General features: G+C 42.2%; 1 protein-coding gene and 1 long non-coding RNA gene across 2 annotated transcripts in view; one reads left to right on the top strand and one right to left on the bottom strand.

Moving 5' to 3' along the window:
• LOC128090871 (uncharacterized) overlaps positions 1–13,429 on the top strand; it is a 579,571-nt gene that overhangs the window by 558,953 nt on the left and 7,189 nt on the right. The window lies entirely within an intron of this gene.
• Positions 1–13,429, bottom strand: part of KCNK9 (potassium two pore domain channel subfamily K member 9) — an 89,077-nt gene that overhangs the window by 22,407 nt on the left and 53,241 nt on the right. The window lies entirely within an intron of this gene.

Genomic DNA, 13,429 nt, shown 5'->3' on the forward strand with positions numbered 1-13,429 from the left:
ACTTTGTGTCTTTTCAGCTTTAATACAATTTTTTGTACATCAACAACCCAAATTTAGATACAGAAGAACAGAAATCCAATGCTCGATATGTGCAGACTTTGAATAGTATTCCATACAATTTTAGAATAGTATTTCCTACCATTTTAGACATATCTTGGAGATAGAACTTGCATTTAATTTGAAATAAAGTGCTGAATCTTGAGCCTATCAGCCTTTGGATGTCAATACTAAAAATCCATGAGAACTTAATTTGTCTCACACTGATGAAAATTGAGTAATTCTTGGCGACCATGAGCTCACATCACCGTAACTCAAATGCACACAAGACTATGGTTTAACTAAAGGCAAGTGTTTGAGCTAATATGCTAGCATTAAATGGATGCTAAGAAGAAACACTGCATTAACTGCAAGTCAGTCTCTCCAGTGAACACCCTATGAAAAGAAGAATGGTCTTGAAGCTGGCAGGCATGTCCCAATTAGTTATTCTAAAAGTGGCTCAGTTAAACCTCTTCCACATATTTCCAGTTCTCGGGAAATTCCTTTGCTGAGACCAGTCTAAGATCTTTCACCTCCCCTTTTATTTCTTTATTGTTTACAGACATCTACCTTTTCCATGTCAGCCCCGATAAGCACATTGAGCAGCAAGATTGCAGGAGGCAGCAGACTGAGACACCATTTAATGCACCTGACTAAGCATAATCAGAGCAATCCATCACTTCAGTTTTCTACTCCCAGCCAAAAGGAACAGTCAAAATGAGTGGGAAGAAATGCAAAGCCACTTCCATAAACTTCTTCATAGCCCACCCTTCACCACTTCTCTTTTGCTGGGTTGCAAACAGTATGTTACTGTATTATTCTAGTACTATAACTCTTTGAGTTCCTTCTTTCATTTAATCCCCGAACTCCTCCACATAATGTATCCCAATAAATTGAACTGACAAAATACTCCACGTGATTTTTCTGAGCAGACATAGCCAACATTTGAACAACTCTTATACCTGAGAACCAGAGTGGTAGTGACTGTCAACAACCAGAATAACACAAGATGATCCCTGACTCTTCAAAATTCTCCCATACTGGAAGCAACCATCCACACTTTTCAAATGGGGATACAAGACAGCAAGAGTATCTGATCATGAAGAATACAGACCAGACCCTCAGTAAGGATCTGAGCACAGTTTTGTGAAGTCAGAGTTCATTCTCCATCTGCACATTTCCTGAAATAAATACACATAATCAATAGCTATTCTTTATTTGCTTGGTTGGTTGCTGTTATATCAGATGCGTTTTCAGACTTGCTACCTCACTTGTTGCTGGGTCTAATTTGCTTTGCAAAACCCGAAGCAGGTTGATGAGCTGATGCCACTGAGGCTGAAGTTGTTCCTGAGTACTGAAGACCTCCTGACTTCCTGACTGTCTTGCAGAGGCAGAATTTCAAATTTAGCAATGTTTTATTTGTCTTTGCTGAGGGCCAGCTCTCAGCCTGAAAAAAACGTGTCTCCAGGGGAAGACTCCAGTAAGCATCAGCATATCTGATCGCTAACAGTTGATTCTCTTACTAGGCAACTAGGTGGAAAGCAGCCTGAAGACAATTAAGCTGTCTTTATTCAAATTAAAACAAAATCATCTACGACTGCACAGCATCTCAGATACTCCCATATTTGCTGCCCTTTTTCTTCCACTATTTTCCTTCTCCTGCTTCTCCAGAACCTCTCCCTTCTTGTTGATGATATCCATTCCTCTTCTTCTCCTGCTCCACATGAATCTGTCTCACGTCATTTTCTTTGCTTTTCTTCTACTGGTTTTCATTTGTTTTTGTACTCTTCCCCTCTGTTGCCCATGTTCCTCTCTCATTCTCATCTTCTTTATCTTCTTTTCTTGACTACACCTGCCTCCTTAGGCAATTCACAATAGTTAAGAGAACTTCACAGCCTATAACCAATCTATACAACAATTGTTCTATGACCATAATTGCCAATTATAAACCATCGGCCTTATCTTTGCAGACAGGATTAATTCTGGCATGATCCATTATAAAATTAGCCATCCTTGGCAAAGCTTCTGGCCTTTAGTTTTCATAAGAACCCAATTAAATGCCATTTGCACAGTCAAGCTAGAGCAAAGCTAAGAGGAGACAGATATCATGAAGTTATTAGATTAGGAAGTAAAACAACCACGTCTCAGTTAGTTCAAGTGTTTGAACACATTATATAGCATTTCAGAGGTAATACAGGCAAAATGAAGCCGCTCTTAGGCATATTCCTCCTTTCTTGCCTCCCTAACAAACTGTGGGGAAACTCATGTAGCAATAGCAAATGAAATGCAGAGGAATGTCACTTTTAGATCCCCAGACTTTGGGTTTGCTTAGAAGGCAACATCTACCACTCCAGCAAAAAGGTTAGCTCCATGGGGACACCAGAGCAATGCACACAGCTTGCGGTCTTTCCTAATTAAACACACACAGACGCATCATAATAAGAGCCTCTCTCTCACCTCAGGGCTGGACCCCCAGCTCAGATAAGTCAGCAGACTGCCCCAGAGGAGCTACTTTGATATACATCAGCTAAAAATCCAATTCCCAAACCTCTATGCACATAGCAGAATGGTAGCGTAGCTGTGGTAGGAATCTGGGTTTAATGAAGCCTTGCTCACTTAGATTTTCATCATTTGAACATGAATCTGTATATATATGGATCACAACCCAAGCTTCACCTCTTCTCCAAATCAGCTTTTGATTCTCAGTGGATAGTGCTCTGGAGCTGGCATCCACAAGCTCCATCCTGCTGGAGTGATTTCATCCCTCTACCCTGCATACGATTCAATGGAAAAAAATACGCACATTTGCTAAGCATGCCCTATTTTCTCATCACACAGGTCCCACAGATTACTGCGTTTGACATGATTTTGAAATAAGGTTTGAAACCGTAAAACAATTCAACCCAACAGTTTTTATACAACCTGCAACATGTTTTGTTCATTGTGAATTGGAAAACTTTAACATCTGCCTGGTCCCCATATCTATTCCAATGCAAAAAGACAAGCATTAGTACCACTACTAGAAAACCAAGGATCCTACTGCAGTTGTCCTTTAGAGGAAAGGAGAGAGACAAGATGCTGTTTTTAGAGTAAGATCTGTAGACTCCTAAAGTTTGTCAAGGCCAAACATCCTGGCATTCAAATAATTACAGAGTGATAGCATGTCCTTTGGGAACTTGGTTCAAGCTGTGATGACCTACACAAGTTTCACATGAGATTCCTGTTCTGCACAGCTCTCCACCCACCCACAGCCAAAGGATCAAAACTCAGGGGCAGATCAGTTTAATTTATGGCTGCTTAAAAACAGATGCTGGCCCTCTATTTATCTCCATCAGGAGAAAAAAATACCCAACCTCCTCAAATGAAAAGCCCTGCAGGACTTTGCCTGCTTGAATGTGAAATGGAGATTTGACAATAAAAAAGACATTTCATTTGTCTTATTAGTGGCTGACTACTGTGGAAGGTGTTCAATCAATTAGACTGATCTCGGACTCCTGAATTATTGATAGAGAGAGCTGGATTACACTCTCAAATGCTTTTAGCTTAATTGCCCAACCCATCATTGCTTCATTTTCTTTTCTTTATGCATGTAATTTTTTTCTTTTTGTTTCAGTTTTTAGCTATAGCAGGTCATCGGCTCTGATCCTGTTGTTCTGCTGTTACTGGCATTTCCAATGCAGACAGAGAGCACTAAGGGCTTGCCTGGACAGTACTGGCATCCCCCACAAACTGAATGGGACCAAAGAAGGGAATGGCACCTTGCTATAAAGAAGTGAGCACAGTTCAGAGGTGCTCCACTTCCCCTCTCCCTTCTACTCTACATTTTACAGCTCTCAGTCCCTTTCCAGGACCTTCCCCTTCATATTCATGATCCTCTTCATTTTGTGCCCTCTTTTCTTCCCTTCCTTGACACCCAGAAACGTAGTACAGCACTCAGAAATACGGTAGCAGCTGACAGATGCCCAAATGAGCCTTCTCACCCTATCTCTGGCCATACCTGTTTTCCCCTCCCCACTCACAATACCTTCCACCCTCTTCTCATTTCCTCGTCATAATTTCTCCTCTTCTACAAATTTTCCTCCATTTCTCACACTGGACACATCCACTCCCTCCTCCACTTGTAGCAATGACAATTTGGTGTAAAAATCAGCAAGATTAAGGAACATGAGCAAAACAGTCAAACAGGGCTGACAGAAGTAACAAGTGCAGGGGCTTGGAGTAATCCAGCATGCATGCAAGCCCCAAACGGCAGTGACCTCAGTTGTTTAATTCTCATTGATGTGCCAGGACATTAGCAAAGACAGATTCACTGTATTTGAGTGTGCTCCACAATTTATGGACTAAGAACATATTAAATGCCTTTACATTTGGTTCCCTGCAAGTCTTTTGGAGGTAAACTTAAAGCACAGAGACAAGTGCAAATGGATTTATAAGGACATGGGAATTATTTCACAGCGAGAGAGGAAAGAGAGAAAGAAAAAGAGCAGAGTGAAATGGGAAAAGATAGGGAAAAAATGTTGAAATGGACAGAGAGAAGAGGTGTAAATAGAACACATGAAGAAACAGAGGTAGAGAAAGTGAGAAAGAAAAGACAAGGAAAAGTTTGTGGAAACTGATGGATACACATTGTTTGGAAGGACTAGAACTGCTGGTGCTGGATTTGAAGTAAGTCATTTCTCTGTTAACAGCAACATGACATGATCAACATTCTGAAAAGAGCACAGTACTGGGGGACATCATCGGAGGAGAAATAAAAGCTACTGCGGTAGAGCTGCAGTTGAATAACACGATCACTTGTAAGGATTTTTTAAAATCTCATGGTCATAATAGGATACATCTGAACACAACTTATTTTCTGAGAAGCTGTCACGGATCTATGCTGTTGGATCTGTACAAGATAAGAAATCTCCGGGAAATTATTAGAAAGATACATAATGCTGGGAAATGTGTCATTTAGCAATTTTCTAGACTGCAAGTGGAGAATTATTGTAGATAGCAATGCTTAGGCTCTGTCTTGCCTGAAAGAAAAGGAAACAGATTTTTCCCCCCTGAAATAGTATCAGTTTGCAAGATGCAATTCTATTTTCGACTTGGGTGAGATGAACAGTGAGGACACTATGGAAAAGTGCTTGATCAAGTATTGACCAGTTCTATTTAAATTACAGGGGAGGATAAGTAAGAGCAGGTACCCAATCCTTAATGAAAATATAAAAGGATTAGGGAGTGAGTCAATTGGTGCAAACAGAGCAAGGATGATGAAAAGAGGACATGAAATTTCTCCATGACAAGTGCAAAAAGAATACTAGGACTAGATTACAATAATTACTTATTGCAATAAATCTTGCCATGTATCGCAAGACTGCAGTACTTGTTGCAAGAGAATAATTGACAGAGGCATTTAAATAGAATGGGAAAATGACAAATCAACAAATACATATCTGCTAAATTGCTATATGAAGGAATGAGAACTGTCTAACAGTGAAGGAAATAGAGAAGGGGTTTGGGACGTGTAAGGAAACAAGGCACCTAGAGCAAAAGGAAAGAGCTCTGGTTTTCAGCAAAAAGGAGATTACTTGATACCCAGACAAAACAGAGATTGGTAACTGGGGTAGAGAACAGGTAACAACCCCTGAACAGCTCCCCAGTGCCTCAAATGTAGGAACTGAATAACCTCATATCAGAATTCTCATTTAAAAAAAAAAAAAAAAAAAAAAAAAAGAAATTGCAGGCATTTCTTTATTGCATTCCAGCGAGATAATTAGCATGCTCCACATGCAGAATCCCTAATGAAAATGAGCAATGCTAACGGATTAAATAAGAAATGCCAACATTTTGTGTGGAAAGGAAGATAACTGGCCCAGAAAGTGCTAATGGATGTGTTTTGTGGTTTAAGAGATGCCTCTGTATGGAAGCTTATGAGCAAGACAAGACTTCAGCATGACAATGGATAAGCAAACAAACGTCAGAGGAAGGAGAAGATGACGCAGGGGCAGCTATCCATGGATCACAGCAGGCTGCAGGCACAGGGTTGGATTCCGGTGGATTCTGAAGCTAAAGCTGAGCTGGAGAGAGGTCCCATCCCTGCAGGAACACACGGAGCTCCTTCAGGTAGGGCTCCTCTTAGCTAATATGTTCATTTCTTGGATAGAAGTGGGATACCAGCGATGAGAGATGACAGTGAATCACAAACACACCCACAGCCAAAGAGGAGTCTGTGGCTCATACTACCAAGAACTACAGCGAGCACTGGGAAGGTTGTCCCCAGATAGCCCTGACAATATAAGAGGCAAGACCTTCCTGCTGCAAGACACAGCCTGAAGACTAACCAAGAGCTGAATGAAAGGAAAATCATAGAATCATAGACCATCCTGAGTTGGAAGGGATCCACAAGGACTGTCAAGGCTTCACGTAGGACCAACTCAAAATTCAAACCACTGTCCAAACATTCCTTGAATTCCACCAGCTTAGGGTCTGACCACTGCCCTGGGCAGCCCATTCCATGCCCACTGCCCTCTGGTGCAGACCCTTTCCCTAACCCCCAGCTTCCCCTCCCCTGACGCAGCTCCATGCCATTCCCTCAGCCCTGTCGCTGTCACACAGAGCAGAGCTCAGCGCTGCCCTCCTCTGTGAGGAGCTGCAGCCGCCATCAGGCCTTCCCTCAGCTCCTCTGCTCTGGGCTGAGCAAACCAAGGGACCACAACCATTCCTTACAAGTCTTGCCCAGAACCCATAGACCCCTTTAACCAGAGTTTCTCTCCAACCTTTCATCCCCTAGTCTGTAAATGATATGCTATAAACATTTTAATCTCTGAGTGCATTCCGAGTGAACAGGCAGACATAGCAGCATGTCCCAGTCCTGCCCTGGATCTCAAAGGAGATCCAGAGTTGTCCTTCTACAGGTCAGAGCCAGCGGAGACAAACTGTACGAAAATGAGAGATTTTTTGCTTACTCCAAGGCATCCCAGAGAGTGATTTCATTCACAATAAATCTCTTTCCATAACAGCAGCCATAACAAGAAGCTGGGCTGTTCTTCCTCCATGCATTTAATTCTACTGATTGCATTTATTCCCAGTTTAAGGTGCTTAAGTGCAGAATTGGGTCCAAATTTCCTTTGTTACTGCTTCATGGTGTTCTCCTCTTTAAATTTTTCACTGCCTGTGTTTGCCACAGTGCAATATTCTGATAGATTCAGTCTTGGAGTTTCCTTGGCCATTGGCATTGTCTAGCTGATGAGACGCTCTCCTATTCGCAAGAAAGAGGTGGCACATAGAGCTGGAGATGCTGAAGACATGGGACCTGGATAGTCCCAGTACGAGATTCTTCCAACATACAGCCACAGGTCCACTCTGTGACAGCACCATGAGATCTGGGTTGGCCTCAGTCCTTCATGGCTCCCTTCCAGCTGCAGGCTTGGTGAGATGGTGGTGCATGCCCAGATCTCAGATCTCAGGGTATTCCCACGTCTATACCCAGGACATAGCTGGAGATCTTAGAGATGCCAATCAAACTCCAAGACTCAGGGCACAGAACAATATTTGTGGTCTATATCTAAGGTGCTGAGACACCAAGTCAGTGGAGGCACAGCTGTATGTGAGATTAAAGCCTTTGAAAATGACTTCAGCATAGTATATTATAGTCTCCTTTTATATTAAAAACAAAACAAAACAAAACAAAACATGAGTAAATACCTGCAAGTCTGGATAAAAAAATGAACTTTTTTCTTTTTTTTTTAATTCTCATTTAAAGAAAACTGACCACTTTTCCAGAGCATCCCATAGAAGTGAATAGTATTCCCATTTCACTAGTTTGGGATTGAAGCATTATTAAAATATACAAACTCATGCAAAAACATCTTTTTCACCTTTTGTGGACAAAGTGTGACCTGTTTTTTTCTACGTTGCCAGTGGCAGATTCTCCAGCAACTAACAAAACCAGTTGTAATGCAGCTCCTCACATTATCATACCTCCTCATGGATGGAGTACTGCCACCCCAAACCCACCATATTTGCTCACTTACCCTCAGCATCCACAAAGACATAGCCTGATAGAGAAGCAAACTCATTGCATTTGTGCTCAAAATGTCAGTGCATCCACTCAGGAATAGTTCTCTTTCACAGAGTTACTGGCAGGCATTTTCCAACACATTTCTTCATAGTACTTAAGCTATTATGGTCATTACCCAAGGCACTTCCAGGGGACCAAAGAACAACTGAAAGTACTGGGCACACAGATGATTAACCCCAGACTGTTGTCACCTCCCAGCTTGAGTATTACAGAAAACAAGTTCCCTTGCATCCTGTCAGGGTCTCCAGCTGCTACCACAATACAGATAAATACTATAAAAGTTCCTTTTGCAGAAGTGAATGAGAGAAAATGAGAAAGAAAAAAAAAAGAGAAGGAGTATCCTTTAAATATTGTGGGGGAAAAGAGGGATACTGAACAGACAGGTGTAGAGGAAAATCATAAAATAGAATGACAGAACATAAAATCATAGAATAGAATAGAGGAAAATCATAGAATCATAGAACATCTCGAGTAGAAAGTCACCCATAGGGAACATAGAGTCCAACTCCTGAAAAAGGCCATGAAGAAGGCATGAGGACTCTGGAAGAATGTTTCCTTTCAAAAGCTGTCATATCCCCTCCCCTCGCACACATTTGCGCATTGCACTTCTGAGTTGTCAATGGAAGAGAGTTCGGGCCATGAGTCTGCAGAGAAGCAGCAGGAGCCTCCTGGGACTGCTATCTGCTGTGCTCCTCCAGCTCAATAGTCCCTGTTGCTGCAGTTCTCGAACAAGAAAGACAAATCTGATGTAGTCCCAAGGGATGAAATGCAATCCTGCACTGTTAGTTCTGGATTTTACACTCACCTGCAAACCAGAGTAGTGGAAATATTAGGCAAGGGAATCTATTACCTGCACTGCTCAATGAGGCTTTTTTGAAATCCCCTGTCCCCCAAAGAGAGATGCTTAGTATACACTGGGGTATTGAGACACACTCATTTCCAATTCCAATTCCCTTTTAATCTTTCCACAAACAAAGAGACTTCCTCCCCAGATCCGTCTTCACAAAATTATCTCCCACTGACCCCTGCCCAGCTTTTCTGACCTTCACTTGCATACCTTGGGGAGGAGCACAGCTTTTTGGATTTGCTCTCCAGTTCTTCCATCACTTCAAACAACCTTGCCCTTCCTTGTGTTAGAGCACCTAGTGTCTTCAGTAAACACTGCTTTCAGACCCCTTTTCAACAGAGACATGGTTTATTGTCCCCTAAGTAGCCCTTCACAGTTCCCCTTCTCAATCAGCACTGGGTAATGGTTTCCTAGGGACCATAATACTTAGCTGCACAGTAATTGAATGATATTATTAACAGCAGCAGCATCTGTGTTGTCTGTTTAATTAACTGGAGAGCAAATGAGGCCCTAAGAGTCATTAGTCTGATCCTTTATTGTTTTCCTAATGATCTGCAGCTTCTCTTATTTGATTATTGGCTAAGAATCCCTGTTACCAAAAAATGCACTTTTAATAAAATAATAACAAAACAAATCTCTACATTCCTGAATATATCCTGACAGATATTAGTGCAGATTAGATAACTGTAAACTTCTACTCTAAATACTCCAACGACACCATCTCTGCACTCCTAGAGCAGCGTAAGGGACATAGAAGATACTAGCTTACACTTCAAGAGAAGAAAGAGCAAAGCTGCAATAAATGTGTTGGTTCACAACTGGTAAATGACGAAAGCCAGGCTCATCCAGCTATCACTTTTGACAATTCTGCTGGTGCTAGAGGAGGCAAGACCACTCTTGCAGACTGCTGGCCACCAAGAAAGACTACCAACTCACCACTGCTAATCACAGCACTTCATTCTACTTCTCTGTTGAAAAAAAGATGGGAACCAATGACAAAGGCATCCTCTCTCTCCTCATCTGGGCTGAACCTACGAGCAGTCCAGCAGCAGTTCCTACATTTTTATCTGGGAATTTTTCGCACTACTGCGACATCCACCTGACAGTAACATGATTCCACAGTGCAGTCGTGCAACCCCACAACTCTCCTGTCACATGGGGGTAGGAACTAGATGTGGTTGTGGAGTCATTGCTCCCTTCACACCCATTTAGCAGCCATCCTCCTTGGGTGTTTGGGCTGAAGTTCATTGCTTGACAGCTGGTTATTGGCTTCTCCACAAGGGGCATATGGAAATTTCCACGAAGATGATCCGAACTGCAATTATTTAGCTTATCAGGAAGCACAGGCAATTGGCATTAACCAATTAAGAAAAAAAATCCCATCTCAGGCAGGAAGAAGATCTTGCTATTTGCATGCCTAGGATATTTGCTCCTGGAAAGTCTGTAAGCAGAGGGTGTCAGATACAGTCACATTCAGATCGAGGCACGTAGCAAGCACTGCATCCTATTTCATAGGCATTCCTGGAAGCCATTACATAGCCCTTCTTCAGCTTAACCTTGTGTAGCTGATAAAACCCTTGGTATGTTCGCAGCAACTATCATACTGCAGCAGGTTCCTGGGCTGCCAACTGTATTTATAGCAAATCCTGCCTTCACACCACCATCACACTAGTTCTCTTGTACACTTGTGAACTTGGTGGCACTCTGTCTCCAGGTAACAATTTGGAGATTATTGTGATCAAACATAGACCTTAAGAAAGAGAGATGACTTCTCCTTCCTTGTCATCAATCAATATCAAAGGCAGATGGAGTGGAAGGGCATGGCCCTATTGGTCTGTAAAGGTTTAGAGATGTGGTACTTAGTCATTTTTTACTATCACTTGTGAGCCTGATAATCAAAAGGGACCTTTGGTCCTATTTTCTGGACATTTGTTTGCAGCTTAGGCTGACTTTTCACTAGACTAACTTCTTAGCTATTGATCAGCCCCTTCAGCAGCTCCTTCACACTGGGTATAGTAAAAAGTAAAAATAAGAAGTCAAAGAAAGCTGACTGTTCCCTGGATGATGTTGCCAATGTGATTGCTTAAAGGACTTCAGACATCTATTCTTCTAGGTCTGGATGGTCATCTACAACTTCAAATATTTTTAAAAGGCATTTTAAAATGTCTCCAAAATTGTACTGAAGTCTGACAGGTGCAATCTTTTGTATGATTCAGTTGGAGATTAACTCCTTCCAAAAGATAGCTTCCCAGCAGCAGTTTGGTACAGCAGGTTCCAGTACTGATTGGAAATGGAAAAAGGGATATGTGTGATATGCTTCAGAGAAAAAACTGCATTATACGACATAAGATCATTTTTCTGGCCAGCTGCAAACCAGCTAAGTGACTACAAAGAGTCCTGGTCTTCCACACCTGCTCTTTACTGCCTCTGTAAATTGTTATCTGTCCATCAAAATGTGAAAACACAAAAATGTTCCCAAAAAAGTCTGATGATTTGTGATTCTTCTTGTTAGAGTCCTCCTTGAGACAGCAGCTTGGGCAACCATCCCACTGGATTTTCCCAGGCTCTTCTGTTCATGTTATTTATGGGCAAAATATCTCACAACACAGCTTCACATGCATTCATAAGTCAAGAGACCTCCTTGTACACTGTTCCTTTCTCCAGATGCCCAATCACCTTTACCCCTTTTGTGCACTTACCTAGTTACAAAATACCAGCCAACTACCATACATCGTCATGGGTGGTTATTTTCTAAACTCACACATCTGACCACAAATTCATAGTGTACTCAACCTGGATTTTAACACTGCATAATTTCTCCTTATTATTGCTAAGTGCTATGCCCTTTCACTAAGCCAAATCATTCCCCTCTTTCCCTGGTTTTTATATCCATTGCATTTTTGCAGCTTGGTTGCAAAGCCCCTTTTACTCATCCCTTGGATAAACTCTCCAGATTTAACCCTCCACTAATATTTCACACTACTTTCCCAGTGCTTTTTCTGCATTTCCTGGTTATATATCTTTTTTATTTCAGTGCAATGAAGTCTGAATATGTGCTTTTACTGGAGGCACGAGAAGGGGGAATCTCTTTTCTCAACAGGATGCAACACCAGCCTCCTTGTTTCCTTCCCAGTGTCAGATATTGGCAGAGAGCAATACAGTCTCCCCTCAGACTCCTTTTCCCCAGATTAAACAGCCCCAGTTCCTTCAGTCTCTCCTCATAGGCCATATTCTCCAAGCTCTTCACAAGCCTTGTTGACCTCCTTTGGACCTGCTCCAGCACCTTATATCAGGAATGGTGTGGTGAGCAGGACTAGGGAGATAATCCTGCCCCTGTAGTCAGCATTGGTGAGGCCTCACATCGAGCACTGTGTTCAGTTTTGGGCACCTCAGTACAAGAAAGTGCTAGAGGTGAGGAATAAACAGGGAAGGTTCCCAGCTCTGTGGAAGGGATCAAAGACAGGCTCCTAGGAAGATGAATTAAAAGGAGGCCCAACATTTCTACCAAATGATAAAGCAGGCAGCAACTTCACATGCTGCAAGAACTCAGCCACTGCCAACAGGAAGTGCAGAGAACTAGAAATCTTGGCTCCCAGGTTCTATTCTCCACATGAAGCCATTGAGCAAAACTACATAATCCACTTAAACATGACTATCATTTTCTGATCTCTGGATGTAATCAAGTGGCAAGATCAGTGGCCTCACTGGCCATGCAGAAAAGGTGCATGGGAAGAGATGCCAAATTTGGTTTCACAGGATGTTCTCTGCTGCATTTGTCAAAACAAGGAGAAAGCAATGCCCACAAGAGAAATCCATCAGGTGATGCAAACATTATACTGGAATCTGCAGGTTTCTTTACCCAGACAGTGGTCAAATTTTTGGCAAATCATTTCCAGAAAACTTGTTCTTTGCCAGAATTGCTATTTCACTGACTTTTGCATTGAAACAGCTTCCTCAGCCTATTCAGCAGATCTTCTCTGGTGTGTTTGTGGGAGCAGGAGCTAGCAGGAAATAACTGCACTGCTAACATAGAGCAGGACATGCATGCTCGGTCCTTCTCTCTGTTGGTACATCATTTGCCATTCCTCATCATCACTAGAGCTCTGGATGACTGATAGATTAGAGATAGTGGTCCTCGCATTGTCTTGTGTTTCAGCTCTGATGATGTCATATTCAGCTTTGCTCCTGAATACATGAAACAAAGCTATCTTGGTTAGTGGAGCCTTTCACACTGTCTCCTGGCAGTCTGATCCTCTCATCCCATCTGAGCAAGGAGTTCCAAACCAACAGAGGACAAAGTCTGATTTAGGGTACAGTAAGACAGGGTAGAAAAAGGTCTAAGTTGGGGCACAGCATGCCTATGGCATACTGTGGCTGATGCTGCTGTGTTGGAGGCACCTGGCATGAAGTGAAGTTGGTTAGCTTCCTATTTTCTTGGTTGTATCATGGAGAAATGTCTGGCAAGGGATATTGGGCATATT

This window comes from Tympanuchus pallidicinctus, unplaced genomic scaffold, assembly GCF_026119805.1.
Source record: "Tympanuchus pallidicinctus isolate F22 unplaced genomic scaffold, pur_lepc_1.0 scaffold5, whole genome shotgun sequence".
Classification (NCBI taxonomy): domain Eukaryota; kingdom Metazoa; phylum Chordata; class Aves; order Galliformes; family Phasianidae; genus Tympanuchus; species Tympanuchus pallidicinctus.